Below are 18808 nucleotides of genomic sequence, written 5' to 3' on the forward strand. Positions count from 1 at the left end.
AAAGATGAACGTTAATGGAGCGTAAGGGAGGTAGAGAAGAAACCAGAGATTTCTGAGGAGCCAAAAACACTGAGACATCATTAGGAAATAGTTTCAATGCAGGCTTGTTTGAAAATCTGAATCACTTCACTATTTCATCTCAAACATTCATACACTAGTGAGCTGCAAAGTACAGGCAGTGCTAGAAAACATTTTTTGCTGAAAAGAACCAGACAGAAAGTGGTCTTGATGGACCATAACTTCAATACGAATCAGCAATGTACCCTGTTGTGACAAAGGTTAAATGCATACTGGGTTGCATTAGCAAAAGCTTAGCCAGCAGGTCAAGGAAGTCAATTATTTCCCTTTATTCAGCACTAGCAAGGCTATATTTGAAATACAGTGTTAGTTCCAGGCTTTCCAGTGCAAGGAATATGGCATCAAACTGAAGAGAACACAGAAGAAGGCCACTGAGATTGTTAGGGAGGGGACTGGAGCACTGGCCATATTCATGGAGACTGAGAAAGGCTGGATTTGCTCATGCTCAATAAAATAAGGCCACTGGAGGATCTGCTTTATTTCTTTCACTTTATTCTTTATTCTTCATTTCACCATATTCTTCATTTAAAGGAGGAATATAGAGAAGACAGAGCCTGTTTCTGAGACCTGTACAACCAATAAAGACAAGGGACAACTTTCACTAGCTTCAACAGAACAAACTCAAATTGGACATAAAGAAAAAAATTCTTTCCAAAAACGATTTAAGTGTTGGAGCAGGATGTCTAAAGACAATGTGACATGGAAATATTCAGAATCCAACCAAGTAAGGCGTGGGGCAACTTCAACTACTTTCAGAGCAAGATCTCCTTCCTGTGATCAGGAGGTGAAACTGGATAACTTTCAGAGGTCTCTTCCAACCTGAGTTATTTTATGAACTATGAGGAAATCATTTTGCTACTTATCCACAAAACAATTGCAACACCATAATTTTGCAGTCATTTTTATGCAGCATAAACCAGCTGAATAAAGAGATCCAGTCCTACTCCCTTGCTCAGCTATTCATTCTCAGACTTATATTAACTCCTCACTTGTGCCAACACAAAAGCTCATGATTCCAGGTGCTAAACCAGATGGAGAAACTGGTCCAAGTTAAAATGGAATATTTATCTTGCTTGCCCCTCTGTCATCCTCTTCCTTTGTCCAACACAATTGTTTGTGTAAGCAAAGCAGCAGGAAAAGTAAGCTGGGGAAAGCTGAACTGCCTATTCACAGCTGCAGGAGTTTAAAGTGATCGTTAAACCACAGCATAAATTTTTCTAGCTTGTCCACAGCCAATGGCCTCAGCTCTCTTGTAATAAACTGTTTCTATGGGTATAATTCTCTTCTTGTGGTTTTTGCTCAAAGTCTGCTAACCTCAGCTGGTGAGCTGTGGCCTCTGTGGCATGTTACATCTGCTGTGCAATAATAACCATGCCACAAGCCAAGTATCAAAAAGTGCCAGATGATTTTTCATCCTTGTCTTTTTTTTTTAAACTCCTTATTTACAGAGTATTAAGGGTCTCAATTGCCCCTAGAGAGGATCCTGCTTTATTATCTAGAACATTATGACAAAATTTAAGCTCACTGGAAGTGATTTAAGCTGAAACTCTATTTCTTTTTTTTTTTTTTTTTTTTTCTTTCAGTGGAGGATCCTAAAAGGAGTGGTCACTGAAAATACTGTTCTTAATTGTCCACCTTTCCATAGGCCTAATACTTGTGTAACTTTGAAGGATAATAATTGGGGAGGAAAAAAAAAAAAACAAAACCATTTTTAGGAAGCCTTTGTCTATACGCAATCACATCATTAATGGCTGTTCACATACAGCCATCACCTCCAACAACTCCAGGTCTGGAGATTCTTCCTGCCTGGCTGCTGGAGCCCAGAGCACTGCACCCAGAGACCTGGAGCCTCCACTCCAGGCCCATGGGCACAGCTACTGCATGCACCTTTTCGTGTTCAGCTGGCACTGAAGCCAAGCAAGTACCTCACACACACAGTGCCTCACACATTGCACTAGCATAGACAGACCCAGTCCCCTTAGGTTGGCCCAAACAGCAGGCTTTTGGTGCAGGCACACACACACTTTCAAGATAGGATATTACTGACTGGCTAACTTTAATGAAGAAGATGCTCTCACCTTGCATATATACCTACACATAAATCATTCATTTGGGCCTACACATCTTTCCAAAAGATCAAAATTCAGATTAACCAAGAAACGTGGTCACTTTGCTAAACAGCCTCTGTGAAAAACAAAACAAAACAAAAACAAACAGGTTAAGTCTCTACTTTTATCTTTTTGAACAGAAATTTTGTTCCCAAACACGTTACTACTCTCAAAAAGCCATCTACAAAATGTTACAGGTTGCCACTCTTCACCTCAAGCATGTTTCACTTCCTGTGTAAATTCTTGAATAAAACACCAAAGAAAAATTTTAAATACTGTTTTCAGTTATCTTTAAACGTTCTTTCAGTTATCTTTAAATGTAGTTGCTGAGCAGAACTGACCAGAATTTGGGGTTCTCGTGGTATGAAGGGTACAAATATATTACTGGAATGGCATTTAGGACTGGAGTTTCTGTTCAACCTCAGGTTCACTATATGGCTGGTGACAACTCACTTGAACTACTTCAGTTCTTAGTTCCTTTTTCTCTGAGATGGTGGTAAGCTTTCCTACTTTGCAGTGCTATTCTAAAGATCAGTACATTCCAGTTTTGAGGTGGTCAGACATGAAAGTCACGGGGCCTAAAAATGAAATACCTTGATGAGGATACTGAGTAAAGGCTCCCTTCAAAGCAGAAGGGTACAGAGAAGATTTTGAAAAGCACCTCACCTAAGAGGTTCAAAGCATAAAAGAGAAGGAGGGAATTCTTTTTTACCTGACTTCAGTCAGATGCCTACATTAACAGACTAGTCAGAGTTAAAAAAAAGAACTGACAGCTAATATTCAGAAAGCAATTTAAGTTGCATACCATTAAGCTTTAGAGGAACTTCTCTAGCTGTATCAACAGTAAGAAGCCTTCCCTGGTCCAAGCATACGCTGACTATCAGGGCTAAACACACGCACCAACCTCTCTTCTGTCCAAAGGACTTATTTTCTTAGTCTAGGTTATCTTGTTCTGTGCATATACACAAATCTAGGCTAGGATCACTGACAAATGTGAGTAGACTACAGATCTCTGAACATTACGAGATACTCAAACCATCACATGGGGCTCCTAACCCTTCTCTAGTTCTCTTAGTGCATCATTGCTGTTAGCTCATTGTTCAGTCTTGGGTACTTTTTTTTAGGATAACTTCAATTAAATTTAGCTTTTTACTATGAAAAAATATAAATAGCAAACAAATGTGAAAATAATGTATATAATATAAACAATAAATATACATATATGTAAAGTAATATATATAAAACAAGTACACAGAAACTTCACATGCAAATAAAAAGGTATTCTTTCTTTGTTAACATTGTTAAGGTTCCATGAGTCCTTCCAGTAGACATCTCTACTAGAATTATTTACATAACATCCAACACTTAGCAGCATAATTTCAAAATCTGTCCCTTATCAAACCTTGAGGGCCTTAGAGCAGAGAGGGCCAACTCAGAGAAACACTTCATATTCTCAACCCCTTGATGACGCACTGTTGTAAAGACAGATTTATAACAACTTCTTAAACTCCATTGCCAGTCTTCAATTCTTCTTTTATTTCTTTCAGCTAATTTCCTGCTGCACATTGAGAGCAAGCATGTGTAATGAGAAGAAACAGAAGAGGACTCATAAAACATACGGACTAGACTTCCCAAAATTAGGCGTAATCTAGTGTGCATTTCTAAATTATGCATATAAAAGCTAATAGTAGATAACTGACCACGTGCAACACACACACCTGACTTGAACTGCATAGTAGGTATTGGATGAGTTAAGTCATTCAATTGCTTGTTTCCAGTTATGAATATCTAGTTTGAAATTGTAGCCCATATATCTATTTACTGCAACAAATCTACAGACACGTATTCTGTAAATTCAAGAATAAGGAGCTGCAAAAAGCAGCTAGCATGCCACAATACAAAATGTTCTCTGAAGGAAAAAAAATGAAAGAAAACTTACAGACAGCTTGTTTATGACTCGAAGAGTGTAAACACGCATCTATTTTATTTAACTCAGTAATCCTCTGACACAACTTGTGATGTGTTTGATGAGCAGGTTTCTTGTTCATCTTCCATTATAGAAGTAGTCTGCTTTCCCCAGGGGAATTGGCAGCTGGCAGCAATCAAAACCATCTAACTGCCAGTATCTCATTTAAAGAGAATGACATTCAGCTACAAAACTCCAAAATGACTTTAATTCACTGTACTATACTATGCATCTCAATGAAAAATATGTTCTCACTTAGAGACATTTAGACCTTCGCTTCCCATGGAAGATTTCGATCATTAAGCAGTACTTCAGAGGTATCATCTCCTGATGTTGTTTGCTCTTGACCAGACAACTAACATTCTAACCTCAGCAACAAGGTAATCCATCTATCATAATCCAGTTTGAATATGTTGTTAAATAATGGTAAGTCATCTTCTTTAGAATTAATCTATACGGCAATTCAGTTTCTGCATGGCAAGTTATCCCATAAGTTATCCACATAATGTGCTGCAACAGGGATTCCCACTTATCCTTAGACCCAGGATTCTGAAAGAATAAAACTCATACTAACAAGCTACTTAACAACTGAAGACAAAAGAACATTTCCTTAAAGCTGTGAAGAATATCTAGTTCTGTCAGCATCTTGTCCTGACTTTCAAAAATGTTGTGAATTTAGTCTTCTAACCTAGTGTACACTAAGTAGCTTGAACTAGGTAGTGTCTCCCCAGCAAACTGCAGTTCCCAGGCCTGTTCCACTATCAGATTTTGATACAGCACAACTCTGCAGAACCCAGTGTCAACCTGAAAGCCCCGTTATTCTAGAGAATTCTGTGTATTGCTACACTAGGGGATTAACAAGGAGCAGTGATAGCAATGGTAACATCTTTTTCTGTGCTGTTTTCACTGTCATCACTTGCAATTCCTGCGGACTAGTGGAGCTGTTTTATTTTTTTTTCTTTGTAATTATTCTTTTCATTAATATGCTGGTAATTTCCCTAGTTACCATAGCACAAAGAGGTCTGTATCTGTATTTGAACCCATGTGCTATTCTGTCATAGATCTATATTCATTTTTCTATTTCCAGTCTGTAATGTCAGAGCACTGTTGACATAGCTTAAGCTTATTTTGGCCCTCTGGAATTCATTTTCCAGACAAATCTTAGTTAATTTATGCATTTATGTTTTAATTTTGTATCTTCCAGTAAAATCAATTGCTTATTGCATTTTATCAGATATTCTTTCTTTCCCGGCATTACATTTTTGGCTCTTGATTCACTCATAGACTCATCTATTTTGAGATTATTTTCAATGCATCTTTTATTTCACATTTGTGCAGAATGCTCAATTCTTAGTGTTCAGTGCATTATCATGATGAAGTTACTCAATAACTAACTTGAGTTAATTAAAAACTATGAAACATAACAAGTGGCACAGAACCAGTTGCAGTCCGAAATAAGGGACCTCATTCAGTGCTTACATGGAACTTGTAAGTGTTCCGTTTTTTTTTTGTTTTCCTTACATATTCCAGGTGGAAATTCTAGTAAACCTGTCAGGTTATTTCCAGTGAACCTGTCAGGCATTTATTCATGGCACTTTTGTACAGCAAACACAGTAGGCCAAAGCACTTAGATTTTCTTTATTCAGAGATCCACTCTAAATGCTTCCACATAACAGAATCTGAATCAATGTAGTTTCATTTTTGGCTTCCTAATTCAAAATCAGTCATTTGTAATGAATGCTTCTAACTCCTCATATTTTGTCATATTTAACATTATCTAAATGTATTTGTAACAGTCTGAAGCTACTGATTTTTTAGAAAGCAGAACCCTGGACTTTACAGATCAGTTTAAAAAGTTGAATATATGTAGTAGAGAATTTGTTCATTATGTAACCTTTTGCTGAGAGTCACCCAGCTGATGAAATATAAACTACGTGCCTTCTTTTTGCCAAAAGCGCAAACTGAGAAAGACACACAACAGCATGAAATACCTGAAGCTGTCTGTCTGTTATCAAAAAGCACAAAAGACCAATTCTGGGGACGGTAATCAAGGTCTACAGAAGTCACATTGACTCAGATTGTTTCCATGGAATATTCAACAAAACAATTTATCCAGCAAAACCCCAGAGGAGGGGTGGGCTGGTACTGCTATCTACTCGCTCCTAGAATAAATAACTCAATTGATTCAGAAAACTGACTACGTTCTCACAGCTATAAAAATTAATCAATGTGTTATCTGTACGCTTTTACAATACCCAATTTAAAATTGTAATTTCTCTCTCATTTATTTCTTCTGCCTGTACGGTTTTCCAGTTCCATTTAGCAACAAGAAGTTAAATTTTTCACAAAGGATTAGAAGGCATGCACTGAGCAGTTAAATAACAGTTACTCATTTTTTTGCAGTTCCATTTCTGATCTCCCTGTGCATATCTATACTGTGATGTTGGAGAGGGTCTGTGTCTTTCTACTGTCATCCTAACCTGACTATTGCATTAGGTAAATCAAGAGTAGGGAGATTAAAAAATGTCATTAGTGCAGCTGTTTATTGTTTTTCCCTTGACAGATATCAAACCTCTGCAGTTTAAAGCTGAGCCAAAGCATACTGCAGCAGATTGCCCATCTGGTGTGACTTCAGAATATTAAAACCTCCTGTAGGCTATCAGCACAAGGACCAGTCAAATTCTTTGCTGTCATCCAGACATCTTATTTTGTACTGCACAAGTGGTGTGATTTCCAATTAAGATGCTCAAAAGCATAGTTATTAACTTGTGATGAATTCTGATTGTATTATCCAACCACAAAACTTCTGTATTTCGTCTGTAACAGTCCAGCTAAAATGTAGTGAGTGAGACAATATTTTGTCTCAGATCAAAAAATATTATAGGAAATCAAGAACTGTCATTTACAAAGTGAAAAATCAAACAACTTTCTAGACTCTGTTGAACAGTATCACTGTAGATTAATGTGATACAATTCCTAAGTGATTGTGAAACCGTAATTTACGTAACTAAGACTGAATTTGAACAAATGTAGCATTTATAGCCTTCCAATGTAAAATAAGCAGTTGTACAATGACAGATTTCAGTTCTAGGTATACAGGTCAAGTTTTCCTCTATTTGCAGCTAAAGGAAGAATTGCATCCTTCCCCAGCTTCTCTCACAAGACAAGCACACGTACAGTTCCAAGTTAAAAATACCACAAGTCTGAAAGCTTTATTGAACATTGTCAACTGTGAAACGTGGATTATTTAGTACATATGGTTAACTCTGGCAAATTACAACATGTACTTAGTGATTAGAACATTACATTTGGAAAGCAAGTATGTTCTACTGTGATGTATATGTTCTGGTGAATTTTCCCAAGTAAAAGCAGGCAGAAACTCAGAGTTGAGGCTTTCTGGTTTTTGCATATGACACAAATATCAAGCTCTGTGTATTAATTAAGGTGTTTACTATTACAAAATGCCAGGGTCATAGAGCTGAAATGAGAAAATGCCCCCAAACTTCCAAATCTGCCTCTTTGTAAAAGGGGATAGAGAACAGATCAGAAGCAAAACTTACTAGTGAGACAGGCTGCAATCAAAATCTCCATTTTTGTGGGCATACTAACAAAGGAGAATTCTAAAGAAAGATTTGAAAAAGAATAGTGAAACTGCTTATTGGTGTTTACAGAATACTTCTTCATAAAGTGAATACTATCTGGAGAAAATGGACAAAGGTACCTAGTTAGAAATCTAACAGATTTGTGAAGGGACTGATGTAATTCACTGGCTAAATAAGAGAGTTAATTTTTTCATATTCCAAAACATATGAAAGCTGAAGGAAAAGTTTTGAAAGCAAGAAAAATTAGTATATTTTAACAGAAAGAATGAGGAAGGAGAGAAAGATGAAGCAGAAAGATGGATTTTACCAACAAAATATTCTAGAAAATTTAGCAGCATTCATCCTTAATCACCATCCAACAGGACAACATATTTATAACTTAAACATTCCAGTAGTTTCAAAAGCAGTTTAATATCCATAGCGATAACAGACTGCAGCAAAAAGTATAAGAGAAATATTCATTAATCCTTCTGGGAAAGAAAAATCTGCCTTCAATTTTCAGACTATCAAAAGCTATTGTCAAAGATGTGCAGATTATTATTCAAAATTTTATTCTCTGAAGATCACAAGAGAATATCCTTGTTAATTCCAATGAGTTATTAACATCACTAGTTAAATATTTCTACCTCTTCCGAACTAATATGAATAGGTCTAATAAAATCTATTGAAAAGGAGTGAATTTATTGACTGCAAATTGCTGATGTCCTCAGAATAGTTTAAGAAAATGAGATTTATCTCATTTACTTTCTGCATATAAAAGTTAGTCACCTAATTTAAGCCAGTTATCAAAGCACCTTCTATCATCAGTGAAGACACAGAAGGATCTCCAGAACTTTCCATTGATTTATGAAATCTTTCAATTTGTTTCAAATATATATTTTAAGGGTGGATGAACTGCCTGTTGGAGGTGCTGGCTTCTCTCCATTAGCTAAAGAGTTTCAGTTAAGTGTGATTTCAATAAGCACTAAACTTAGCTTAGTTCTCTATCTTTCAGATTGCTCTAAACGTTAGAATATGAATCTTCTCTTTACATAAATGCTATAACCCCCCACATATTTGTTGTTTTATGAAACTGTAGTACTTTCAAATATTTTTGAGGTAGGATGACACTCATCACCAATATCATTTCTGATATTTGACAGGCAGGGCTACAGGTAAAATGATATCATTGGAGTACAAAAAAAAGAGACAAGAGTCTTACAGTGGATGACATAGCTGTTGGGAAGGATAGGTGAGTCAAGCTCACAACACACATAAGCACTGCAATTTTGCAAGATAAGTACATTCCATTGCTCAGTTCTCAGCACCACTCAGGACATAAACCTGCCAGCTGCTCTTGTTGCTGAGATGCATGCTGCTTTTGCTTCAAAGTGTGTTGTTCTTCAGAGGATTCTGTATCATGCTGTTCTATTCCTATTTTCAGTGAAAAATGCAATGGAGTTTATCCAGGCACTGCTCTTAATTGTGCATGCTTTGAACCACTTTGGGAACAACATTGTTCCTTTTCCCATACTGTAGTTCACACAAAGAAAGATGTTGTGAACATACGTATCATCCATTCAAATCACGTATCTGAACAATTACAGCTTGGCCTCCTGTATTAATATCTCACGACAGTCAGCAAACCTGGATCACTTTGCAGCTCATAATATTCACTCTCCTTCAATGGGACTAAGAGGTTTTTGCTGACATTCTAGCTGGTAAAAATGTATCTATCTGCTGTCCAAATCTGAAACTCACACAGATTTATGGTAAATAACAACTTTATGAGCACTTAGTAGGATATAAGTATTGATGACCTGGTGATTCCCTGTTCGATTTTTAATCTTGGCAAGGGTTATTCTGATTTTGAAGATTCCCTTTTCATTAGTACCATTATGATCATAAAAAATGAGAAATAAATGAACTCATGAATGAAAAGATTTGCAGTTTTGTAGGCAGATGGGAAAAAGGAATTACATTATTTTTCGGGGACTAATGAACACATAGTTGTGTATTTGTTTGTTTTTCAGATTAACTGTTGAAGAATTAACAAAGATAACACACCTAATGAGATCACTCAAGGGATTCACAGAATCATAGAAACACTAAGGCTGGAAAAGACCACTAAGACGATCTAGTCCAACCGTACACCTACCAACAATACTGCCCACTAAATCATGTCACTAAGTACTGCATCTACACTTTCCTTAGACAGCTCCAGGGACAGTGACTCAACCACCTCCCTGGGCAGCTCATTCCAAAGCCTAACCACTCTTTCAGAAAAGAAATTCTTCCTAATATCCAACCTGAACCTTCCCTGGTGCAACATGAGGCCATTCCCTCTAGTCCTATTACTGCTAACTGTGAAAAGAGTCTATCCTCCAGAAGTCCAAAGCAGCAGTTTTGCTGACTCCACTTCTGACTTCACGAAGAGTACAGAACTCCACCATTTTTATTCCCAAGGCAGCTCCCAATCTCCACATCTCCCACTAGTCCTTCTCTGTTTGGGAACCGCAGGTCTGGTGGGGTCTGTCCCCCAGAAGTCTCACTTATGTGAGCTGTGTCAGGAAGTCTGTCTCTTCATCCTGGTTTGTCAGTCCATAGCAAAGCCCCACCAGGATGCCCACCTTGTTGGTATTCTCCCTTATCCTTACTCACAGGACTTGACCTTTTTATTTCCAGCCCCGAGCTCTACAACACTCTCTAACATAGAGAGTGCCTACCCCTTCTGAAGGAATAATAGCCATCCATTGCAGCACTCCAACTGTGGGAGTGATCTCATCATGTTTCAATAAATTGCAAGTAAGTCACAGTTTGCCTGCTGTACAATGGCTTCTAGCTCCTCCTGCTTTGTTGCCCATGCAGCATGCAATTCAGATGAGCCATTGGCCGTACCCACAACTCTGGCATTGTTCTCCCAAACTCTAGTGAGTCTTGTTCCATCCCTTTCTCCCTTTACATATAGTTTAAAGCCCTTTCAGTGAGCCCTACCAGCTCCTGGTGTAAGATCTGTTTCCTTCTTCACAGATAGATTCGAGCATGTATCATACCATATCACCAGAGAAAAGTGAGACCTTCACTCTGCCAGATAAGCTATTGCAGACAAGTATAAAAAACAATTAGATAATTGTTGGGCAGCCTATCTTGCCATCCTGTATCCCTTATACTGTGTAGTCCCCCTTGTATCCCTGCACTGTATAGTACAGATTCTTTATGTCAAGACTTCTGCCAGGTCAATGAACCTTACTGTTACAGCCTGAGTGCACAAATAGGCCTTAATTACCCCAAGCAGCTTCACCTGTGACCTCCATTCACACTACCTACTTACAAGATCAATTTTTTCTCCTTTAGAGCTTTCAGTCCCTACTTTATCTCTGTTTTAGGAGTTCACAGCCATGAACCCTGCTGATCTTGAGCTGCAGTGTGATTTGACCTGTCTCATCACTGTGGACGTGCCACTCATCAGTAGACTGTGTCTGACCCTTTTTACCTTCATAGAGCCTGACACTGACGTTTGCAGTGATTTCTTGGCATGACTTCATACCTGCCTTATTGTCATAAACTCCTGATGATGCCCAGACATGTACTTACTTATACATCAAGATTTTGCTCTCTAATTTTTTATTTTTTTATTTTTTTTTTAAATAGAGTAATAGAAACCACATGAACTATCGATACAAGTAGATTTTGGTTTCAGAAGTTTCTTCTCTTATGAAGTTGTGCCACAATAAATTGAAAGCGTTGTGAGAGGATATTATCAACTGCAGCCAGCTGAAAGGCACCTCTATAATGATTACAATAAATTTTCTCTCTTTCGTAGCTTCAGAATATTAGTTACATCTTCAAGTCCTATCAAATGACCTCTGTATCACAATTCAACTTAATCTTCCTCATTTCTGCAGTAATGTCTTGTAAAAGTAACTGAAAACATTCATTTTTCTTAACCACCAGCTTAAAGTTATTATAGTGTAGGTGAAGGAAAATGGAAACTTAAGAAGTTTATTCTGATTCATTCTTGTCAGGAAACTGTCACTTCACAAACTTCTAATAAGAAACTTAGCTTAGTAACTCTGCTGCATTGGATGAGTACTTGTGATACAAAGTACACTTTCCAAATACATTCTTCATCTTCCTGTGACAAGAGATGAAGCTTCTGTAGAACATCAGAACAGTAGCAAATTGTACCCAGTTTGTAGAAGTGTACAATTATGTGAGTTAAAGAACTATTAAAAATCAGCCAAGCTCACGGAAACATCCCAGGAAACAGAGGAACAAAAAGTAATACACAGATTGAATAGAAACAGAGTGACTTCAGTTAACCACAAAATCTTTAGTTTCACGCAGAAAATATTTCAGTAGTTTCAAAAAAAAAAATTTTTTTTTTCTTCTTGAAATGAAAAGAAACATTTATCTTAATATACATGTTGAGTATGAACCGGAGCTGAACATTAAGTTGCAATAACCATAACGCAATTACATCCATTATTCCTCTGAAAGGAAAAGCTAAAATGAGAAACTTTATAAGATGGATTAGAGTGAGAAAGTCTGTCAAAAACAAATAAAAGCTATATAAACAAATAACAGTCAATTTTAAGACTAACTTAAGACTAGTTAATATGTAACTAACTCAAAAAAACCAACAAAAAAAACCCCAACACATGCATACACAGATATATGCTTATACATATGTATCTCAAAATAATATATCTGTCAAAAGATAACAAGGGATTTTAGAAAGTGGAGAATCATAGAATCATAAAATCATAGAGTCACAAGGTTGGAAAGGACCTACAAGATCATCTAGTCCAAACATCTTCCCATTACCATTGCTACCACAAGCCACTAAGCCATATCTCACAGCTCCTTATCCAGATGCCTCTTGAACACTGCCAGGGACAGTGACTCCACCGCCTTCCTGGGCAGGCCATTCCAGTGCCTGACCACCCTTTGAGAGAAAAAGTTTCTTCTAATGTCTAAACTAAACCTCCTCTTGTGACCATTTCCTCAGATCCTGTTTGTTGCCTGGGAGAAGAGGCCAAACCCCACCTCATCACAACCTCCCTTCAGGAAGTTGTAGAGTGCAGTGAGGTCTCCCCCGAGCCTCCTCTTCCCCAGACTGAACAATCCCAGCTCCCTCAGCCACTCCTCATAAGATTTGTGCTCCAGACCCCTCACCAGTTTTGTTGCCCTTCTCTGGACATGTTCCAGGGCCTCAATGTCTTTCCTGTAGTGAGTGGCCCCAAACCAAACACAGTACTCAAGATACGGCCTCACCAGTGCTGAGTACAGGGGGATGATCACGTCCCTGCTCCTGCTGGCCACACTGTTTCTAATGCAGGCCAGGATGCCGTTGGTCCTCTTGGCCACCTGGGCACACTGTTGGCTCATGTTCAGCCACGCATCAACCAACACCCCCAGGTCCCTTTCCTCTTCACAGTCATCCAGACACTCAGCACCAAGCCTCTAGTGCTGCATGGCGTTATTGTGACCAAAGTGCAGGATGTGGCACTTGGTCTTGTTGAACCTCGTCCCATTCACTTCAGCCCAGTGATCCAGCTTAGCTTTATCTCTCTGAAGGGCCTCCTTACCCTCAAGCAGATCGACACCACCTCCCAGCTTTGTGTCATCCGCAAACCTACTGAGGGTATGCTCAATCTCCTCACCTAGGTCATCAGTGAAGATATTAAACAAGATTTGTCCCATTACTGATCCATGGGAGACACCACTTGTAATGGATCACCAGCTGGACTGAACTCCATTAACCACTACCCATTGGGCACGGCCCTCCAGCCAGTTCCTTACCCAAAGAAGGGTATGACCTGTCCAGGCTGTGGGCAGCCAGTTTCCCCAGGAGAATACTGTGAGAGACCGTGTCGAAGGCTTTGCTCTTGTCTACCAGGCTGATCAGCCAGTCATAGAAGGAGATGAGCTTGGTCAAGCGCAACCTGCCTTTCACAAAGCTGTGCTGACTGGGCCTGACTCCCTGGACACCACGCACACATCATGTGATCTCACCCAAGGTCATTTGCTCCATAACTTTCGCTGGTACCAAAGTCAGGCTGACAGGCTTGTAGTTCCCCAGATCCTCCTTACGGCCCTTCTTGTAGATGGGAGTCACATTGGCAAGCCTCCAGTCCTCTGGGACCTCTCCAGTTAACCAGGAGCTCTGGTAGATGGCTGAGAGCGGCTTGGCAATCACCCCAACCAGCTCCCTCAGCACCCTAGCATAAAGCAATCCAGTCCCATGTACTTGTGATGGTCCAGATGGAGGAGGAGTTCTCTAACCATTTCTACCTGAATCACAGGGGGTGTATTCTGCGTAGCATTCCAGGCTTCCAGATCAGGGCATAAAGTGCCCTGAGGATAACTGACCTGCCCATTAAAGGGAGACGTAAAGAGGGCATTGAGGACATTGAGCCTTCTCCTTATGTTTAGTGGTCACATTCCCTGCTGCATCAAGTAAAGGATAGAAATTCTCTCTGGTTCTTTTCTTACCGTGGATATATTTATAAAAGGATTTCTTATTCTCCTTTACTGCAGTAGCCAATCTGAGTTCAAGTTGGGCTTTTGCCCTCCTAAATTCCTCCCTGCATAACTCAGCAACTTCCTTGTAATCTCCCCTCGTAGCCTGTCCCTTCTTCCAGAGGATGTAGACTATCTTTTTCTTCTGAAGTCTTAACAGTAGTTCTAGGTTCATCCACACCAGTCTTCTTCCCCTACATCTCACCTTACGGCACTCAGGAACAGCCTGTTTTTGTGCTTTTAAGATTTCCATCTTGAGGAGCGTCCAGGCTTCCTGCACCCCTTTACCCTTAAGGAGCGACTCCCAAGGGACCCGCGCTACAAGCATCCTGAACAGATCTAAGTCCACCCTCTGGTAGTTCAAGATAGCAGTTTTGCTGGTTACCCTTCTGACATCGCCAAGAATACAGAATTCTACAATTTCATGGTCGCTCTGCCCAAGACCTTCCCCAATCTTCACATCTCCCACCAGTTCTTCCCTGTTAGTGAAGAACAGGTCTAGCAGGGCACCACCCCCCTGGTAGGCTCTTGTACCAGCTGCATAAGGAAGCTATCTTTCACACACTCTAGAAGCCTCATGGACTGCTTCCTCTGCACTGTATTATATTTCCAACATACATCAGGGTGACTTCCGCAAGCTGCTCATAGAATGCTTTGTCCAACTCTTCATCCTGATTAGGTTGTCTATAACAGACTGCCACCAAGATGTCGCCCCTACAGGCCTTCCTCCGATCCTTACCCACAGACACTCAGCTTTCAAGCTCTTCAACATCAAAACAGTCTTTAATATAAAGGGCCATACCACCACCATTCCTTCCTTGCCTATCCCTTCTGAAGAACTTGTAGCCACCCATCACAGCACTCTAGTCATGGGAGTGGTCCCACCATGTTTGGGTAATAGCAACTAGGTCATGGTTAGCCTGATGCACAATCACTTCCAGCTCCTCCAGTTTGCTGCCCATGCTGCACACATTGGTGTAGATGCACTTCAGCTGAGTCATCTGCCTCACCCCCAGTTCCATCATTCCTCTACGCTCATCTCTGGTGAGCCCTGTTTTGTCCCCTTCCCCCATCATAGCTAGTTTAAAGCTCTTTCGATAAGCCCCGCTAGCTCCTGTGCTAGGATTTGTTTCCCCCTTTGAGATAGGTAGGTTCCGTGCATGGACAACAGGTCAGAGCTGAGTAAACTGCCCTATGATCCAAGAACCCAAAGTTTCTGCCTGGATACCAGCCTCTAAACCAATTATTCATTGCTTGTACTTTCCAAGCTCACTCCATGTCCCTGAAGGTATAAAACAAAAGATCACTTGAGCTCCTGCTCCTTGAACTAAATGTCCTAAACCCCTGAAATCTCTTTTCATAGCTCGTAGACTTCTCTGAGCAATTTCATCACTGCCCACCTGAACTACAATTAATAGAAAGTAATAAGTACCTAACCAGCTTCAGGAGCTTTCTATTTATGTCCCTGTCCCAGAAACACTTCCCTGCACACTTCCCTACAGCTCAGATCTGGTCTGCAGGTGGAACACCTGTCACCTTCACTGGGCAGTAGCAGGCTCAGTCACTTTCTGTAGCCAGAAACCTGAACTGCTACATTTTTGGGCAGGTCCTCCAACTGAGTTGCCACAGTCTTCTTGGAATAAGCCTGCTGCCTGGAGGAGACTGTGTTTAAGCCTATGGTCTCAGAGACTGCCAAGAAGAGAGACCATCTCCTGAAAGAGGAGGGACAATACACTCCTCACGCTTCACCCACCTCCCACACCTACAACTGCAGCACTGTTTGGCAGTATGGGCTGTGCTCACTCACTCAACCTCCCCGTTCCCAGTGGGCAGCAACAACGGATACTCACCTGCTGTGCTCTCCCCAAGGTTATTTAAAACATATCTCCTGGTGCCAAGGGCAGGTGATGAAATGTTCATAGGGTGTTTAAACTGTGCCGCTAATATGCCAGCTGCACCCCTGCTCGCTCACCACCTACAAGCTGCCAGTCCCCCAGCACAAGCACATTGCTGTTGCTGGCTTCAAAAAAGCCTTTAAAAGAGTTTTTTTGTTGTCCTTTTTCACTCTGGATCCCTTGATCAGTGCAGTCTTACCTGCTCTAAATCTAGTCTCTGCAGCATGATATCATATCCTTGTAGAAAGTAACATGAATTATCACATCATAGAATCACAGAATGGCAAAAAGGAGCACAATGTTCATCTAGTTTCAATCCCCCTGCTATATGCAGGGTCGCCAACCACTAGACCAGGCTGCCCAGATCCACATCCAGCCTGGCCTTGAAATCTTCCAGAGATGGGGCATCCACAAGCTGTTTGGGCAACCTGTTCCAGTGTGTCAACACACAATATGTGAAAAACTTCCTCCTAATATCTAACCTAAACATCCCCTGTCTCAGTTTAAGATCATTCCCCCTTGTCCTATCACCATCCGCTCTCATAAACAGATGTACCCCCTCCTGTTTCTATGCTCCCTTCAAATACTGGAAGGCCGCAATGAGGTCTCCCCAGTTCCCTCAACCTTTCCTCATAGGAGAGGTGCTCCAGCCCTCTGATCATCTGGACTCATTCCAACAGTTCTGCCACTTTCTTGTGCTGGGGGCCCCAGACCTGGACGCAGTGCTCCAGATGGGGCCTCACAAAAGCTGAGTAGAGTGGGACAATCACCTCCCTCTCCCTGCTGGCCACCCCTTTTTAATGCAGCCCAGAACACAGTTGGCTTTCCGGGTTGCAAGCGCACACTACTGGCTCATGTCCAGCTTCTTGTCCACCAGGACCCTCAAGCTCTTCTCCGCAGGGCTGCTCTCAAGGAATTCTGCACCCAGTTTGTATGAACACCTGGGATGTAAGAATAAAACATAGACTTGGAAATTTGAAAAGTGAAGCATTAAAACGATGAAAATATACTGAAAAAGGAAAGCTATGATGAATTCAGTGAGTTACCTAGAAATAATAGAAGATAATTGTACACCCCAGCATTCTGACATAAGCCTTAGAAAGTTTTCGGTAAATGCCCTGAAATGTCTCTATGCTTGATCATACTACTGTGGACCCTTAATCCAGAAAGAACAACTTCACAGTTTTCTCCTCTAGAAACGCATTTATTTTCTTTTGGGAAAAAAATAACAATTCATACTAACTTTGCAAGGAACATTTACTACTGTAATGGTAAAATAGACAGTAATGGTAATTCATTTAATTCTTTAGGTGGCTCTGAAAATCCCACACTTAGTATAAAATTATATAACATAGCCTATACTGCAATCCGTGACACTCAGACCACTTAAAATCTTTAATTTATATCAGCTGTCCAGGCTTGGCCCAGTCAGTTCTGCAGTTAGAACTGAAGATAATTTGGCATATAATTAAATTACAAACCTGAACTTTATAATAATGTAATATGCAGTGTATCCTAAATAGTGCCACAAATCACATCTTCAATATCCTCATAAAGATCCATTTGATGAACTGTATAATGGACTTATTCACTGATTTTTTTTCCTATCCCATCTTATAGGAGCTGCATTAAATTTCCTCAGTCGAGTGAGAGGTTAGCCTAAAATATTTTGTGAGAAATTATTAGCAACATGTAATCTACAGTGAATGAATTGAGCAAACCACTTTCCTACTTACTATACCCTCATCTTTAACAGGGTGACTTTGAAAGCTTCAAAAAGGAAAATGGTGACATTCAGATTACAACTACTCTTGAAAGTCATTTAAATTTTAGCTAGAAAAGAGAGTGAATAAATCCATTGTACGTAAAATTTTGTTCAACATTTCCAAAAGTTACGACTGATATAAAATCAATAACAAGACTGTGACATACGCTGTTTTCAGGTATGCCTTTCTCATCTTTATACTCTGCTACACAACAGTATGGACATGAGGAAACAGCTGCAAGTTGTGCCAGGGGTGGTTTCTATCAGGTGTTGGAAAGAATTTCTTCACAAATCAACATTGCAACAGTCTGATGAGTGAGGTGGCAGAAAAAAGTGTGGATGCGACGCTTAGGAATGTGGTTTAGTATTAGGTGATAATGATGTTCCAGGGTAAATCTGTAATTTTTCATTTGCCTAAATAAATCTATGCTACATACATACAGATTATAACAACTTGTGATTAAATGACCATTGAATTATGCCCAATAAAGCAAAAGAATTTGAGCTCTTTTTTTTTACAGAGAAAACCACAGCAAACTACTTTTTATAAAACTGTATTTAATCAATTTAAAATTCATTTAATTCTATTTAATACTTGCAGAGCATGATTTTCCTCAGAAATTTAACGTAAATTTGGTCATTTATTAGCACAATAAACCTGTTAGCAGCCAGGTTCCTTCGTAAATCTAATATACGAACAATTTGAGTTTCTATCTCAATTTATCTTACTAATGGAATAATAGGATTCTCACATTTTTGCTGTGAAAAATAAGTAATATCTAATCCATAGGCTGTATTTAATAACATAACATTGTAGTACATTCAAATTATCAGGGACTGTATTGCAGTATGAAAATGCACCTGTTAAGAGTTTCTTAAGAAACATCATC

The sequence above is a fragment of the Centrocercus urophasianus genome, unplaced genomic scaffold (assembly GCF_019232065.1).
Source record: "Centrocercus urophasianus isolate 14NV4802_14NV808 unplaced genomic scaffold, USGS_Curo_1.0 seq_9, whole genome shotgun sequence".
Taxonomy (NCBI): domain Eukaryota; kingdom Metazoa; phylum Chordata; class Aves; order Galliformes; family Phasianidae; genus Centrocercus; species Centrocercus urophasianus.